Source organism: Capsicum annuum, chromosome 1 (genome assembly GCF_002878395.1).
Source record: "Capsicum annuum cultivar UCD-10X-F1 chromosome 1, UCD10Xv1.1, whole genome shotgun sequence".
Classification (NCBI taxonomy): domain Eukaryota; kingdom Viridiplantae; phylum Streptophyta; class Magnoliopsida; order Solanales; family Solanaceae; genus Capsicum; species Capsicum annuum.
In genome coordinates, this window is record NC_061111.1 from 248,073,737 (window position 1) to 248,078,419 (window position 4,683).

Genomic DNA, 4,683 nt, shown 5'->3' on the forward strand with positions numbered 1-4,683 from the left:
TATTGTTGGAAAGTTAATTTGAAGAGATTTCATTTGATATATATTATGCCCTCTAATTCATTATATAAAAAGAGTTATGGTCGATTGAATTTGACCCAAGTTTCGACGCTCACTCAAACTCTAATGATAGGAAAGCTTTCAACTCGTCCTTTATTTAAGGGACCTCTATGATCTCAATTCATGCTTAAATAGGTTCACACACTACATAATTGATTAACATGCCAAATTTTCATAGGATTTATGACTTTTGGATCATCTATGCATAGAAACGATGGTTTTTATTCTAGCCCGAAATGCGGGGTGTTACATTATCTCCCCCTTAGGATCATTTGTCCCTGGATGATAGGTAGAAATGTTGAAGTCTTAAAGGTATGGAATAATGTGGACGTGATATGTATTCTAAGAAAGAATATACTGATCTGAAACATTTAAATTTCTATCATGAAACTAAATTCTGAACTGACTTGCCCTTACTTGCTTTAAGGAGTTGATTCATGCTGAGAATTTAGGATTCCCTTGAGGTGTTCATAATCCAATCATACATATCGAATTGAGAAGTGATAACTTATGTAAGTATGAATCTTGAGACAGCAAGATTTAGATCGTTCAAAGGTATAACACTACTTGAGCTAAAATGCCTAGAGAGATTTGAGACTATGCGACGAACTCTTATGAACTGAGTCATGACTAAATAGCTGAATCTGAAACATGATGTTCAGACTGAACTGAATTTTCAATTTACATGGATGGAATAGATTATCTCTTGGGATGGTCATACACATGGGATTTCGGATAGCAAGACTGGGTGTAAAGGTGTAAAACCACAGTAACTTGTCTGCCTGACTGTTAAACTGAACTGCTGGTTATAATGGCTGAATTATACTGGAAACTTATACTTAAATGGAGTATCTCTTCAACACTCTTTCTAAAGAAGTTCTAGTAGCATTCGGGAGAAAAGAATCTTGGGCATGAGTTGCACAAGACACCCAACTAAGGAATCACAATAGTGACACTACTCTATAGCATGGAATATAGACATATAACTCATAAACTAGGATAGAATTACCAGGCCTTAGGCAATGGAACTTCTTACTTTCAAGCTTAGCGCACTTCTCGAATATTCCCTCAACTATATTATTCCATTTTAATACCATACTTATTTGATTCAACTTAGAATTCTTATATAGGCATTGATAAATTTTTCTACTAATGTCTAAAGTAACATAAGTCCTCTCACCATGATCAAGCCTAACTTCAAATCATAAAATACAACATGCCACACCACAATACTAGTCTAAACCATATGATTCAATCTTTTCTCTCTCTCTCTCTCTCTCTCTATATATATATATATATATATATATATATAGAGAGAGAGAGAGATCACACCCTAAGCATATCGTGCCTTACCACTTCAATGACTAACTCTGATCTCTTACTGTGGATTCACTAGTGCATATTGTGTTCCTCCACTTAAATCTCAACATGTCATTCAAGCCTATCTTTATAACCACATATGAACTCCAAGGCAAGCACCCATGAGGACATACTTCACATATTCTCTAATCCACTATCAATATAACTCCCACGCGCTACCCCAAGAACATACACACAAAAATTTCCACTAACCATCACATATATCCAAGACTTGGCCCCAGATCTTACTTCACACTTATGGCCTTATCTAAAACAAGCATACTATGATCTTCCATTAACAAGAAATATTTACTCATCACCACTATCATCACATAAGGAGGAGTCACTAAAAGGTTAGAACATAAGACCTTGAAGCATGGAAGGATATTATACGAGACTTGACACTTAACTGAGGCTGAAGGAATAGCAAATCAACATCAGGGATTCATCAAAGTGATCTGAATTGTGGCATACGTGACTATAAGCTGAATCTCGTCAATCATAAAGAGTATAGCATGAATTATAGGAACTGAGCACACTATAAAGCGTGAGTACATGAGTCATGAGCTGCATGACCTCAATTTGAAGTTCATAACATATGGAATGTGATTCCGACTACTGAATGAACTGGAACTCCTCATTTTAGAACTGGAAAAGCACGTGATTCTCTATCATATACATGAACATGAACTATGATCATGAAACTGAAATGTAAGGCATGAGTAGGTATTGGGATCACAGAAAAATACTGAGATAAGAATAGGTTGAGTCTTACCCTCACTTTCTGATGTTCTATATCATACTGACATCACTACTAAAATCTGAGAGCCTGACTTAGTTACTTGTTCTATCATCTCCCCCTAAGATTTAAGTCATCATCTTAAGTTCGAGAGATACCATACTAGAGTCTAAACTAAACTACACTCACTGCACTCTAGGGTTTGGAATATGACAATACACGTAATTAATAGAACTTAACCCGAATGGCTACACCTGGAAGGGGAAAACCCACTGCTAATCCTACCTTCTGAGACACACTCTATCTTTCTATATCCTCAATAGTAAATAACATAATACTTGAATACTTACTAACTTCGAATCCTCATGAGTATTCCCATAGTCGAAGTACACACCCTATTGCACTTCAACTCTTATTTATGTCATTTCAACCTTCAAAAATTCAAACTTAGATTATAACACTTAATCATGGATATCACCAAGCCTTTGATGAATCATACTACTAGTCTTTCTCCACCTAGCAACTCAACGGTACTATTATGTCTACTAGCCACACGCAACATGTAATAGTCTTAGAAAATGCCGCAACTCCATATCACTTTAGGCATACTTCTACCTCATACATACAACATCATACTTTGTTACTAATCAAATAAACTTAATCTATTGCATACACCATTCAAGCCTATTAGATCACTTCCATATAACTAGTATCATTAACCAAGAAATCATCACATACACCTTTATAGACATCAACTGTTCAAACTTAAGGTCTAGTGCTAAGCATGATTTATAGCCCAACCTGACACACAATTCTCACAAAACATTCATCATTAATCTTAAGCCACTATTCTTACATCCACATCCTACATTAAATTCAAGCCAATAGTCTAGCATCAATCATCTACCACCAATGAAGAAGGAAACATAATATACTAGTCCATTAAATTGGGACATTCTATCCAAATACCTCAAAAATCTACTACATACCTTCTCACAAGTAGTACTAGTTTACAACTACCAACAAAAAGAAGGTCAAGGGAGGTAAAGTCACATAATAAATATGGTCAACCTTAATCTTATATTATAACCCCATACAATCTTATCTACTTATACGGATTTCTCATATCACACTTACTTACCCAAGCGTACATTTAGACTACCTTCAAATTCCACAAAAAATCATGAGTCTATAATTATAACTTATTGGCTCATCTAGCCATTTTCATACTTCAAGCAGACAACAATTCACCTTAACTAATAACTCCTTCTCTACCTTCTACTAAACTAACACACAAGGATGTATCACTTTATTACCAACTCAATTTCATGCGAAAAGATTTGACTATACATATATTCAACCAACATAAGAACAACAAGTTGCTAGTGAATGAAAATAGGCCTCACACGGCTTCACTAGACTTTGATTTTTGTGTTTTGAACAAGAAAATGAATGAATAACAAAGCAACTATGCTAGTGAATCGAAAGAGCCCCACACGGCTTCACTAGACTTTACAAGAGATAGAAAATTGACACACAATATTCAATGATCTAAGGATACACATCTTACTCTGTATAAATAAAAATCTGAGTCAAACACTTCCCCTCCCCCACAGACTACCATACAATCCACACATGCTACACTTCCCCTCCCCCACAGACTACCATACAATCCACACATGCTACTAGCTACCACATTAGTTTATCACTATAAAGTGGTAGATCATCCTCAAACATCGGTTATTCAACTAAAATATTTATTTACACAAAAGTCACCCTCACTCTGATTTCTAACTTTGTGTCTTCATATCACCAACCTCTTGGTCTAATCTCACTACCAATAGGTCATGACACCGATACTTTAACTTATACTACTAATCGGGTGGAAATACAGTTCCAACACTCTGCTACACATCATTCCCCCTGAAACATGACATCTGCAACATAAATTTTAAAAAGAGATGGAATACTCTTAATACCGCAGGCCAAAAAGTACGATTTCATCAGAATCAAAGTTCACACAAAAATCAATACACTCTGAAGCAGTAACGGACTTTTCTCAAGTCCTTACAAAACTTTTAAACTCTTATATGGCTCAATCAAAAAGGACCATTCCATTTAGACTCTGAACTTCTGCACTTGAATCACCCCAATAACGAGACATATCTGGGCATATCAAAGCAAGAAAAGAATTGGGATAACTTTACTTTCGTATGGGCGACACCATAGCACGAATTAGAGTATGGAAAAGGAACATTTTGGCTCAATAGAACAAACTAGAACATGAAGAAAGAAAAACATTCCTAAATGCTTAGTAGCCTCTTGCTTATAAGTGTGGCGCGCTATACACCCATAAATAAGACTCTACCCGACGTGATTTTACAGACACCTTGGGACTATGAACCATGCTCTGATACCAAATTTGTCATGACCCGAACTAGGGCCCTGTCCATGATGGACATCCCAAACCATGAAGGCCCGAGAGCCCTTCTAACTTGTAATCATATACACCATTCATATATAAATAG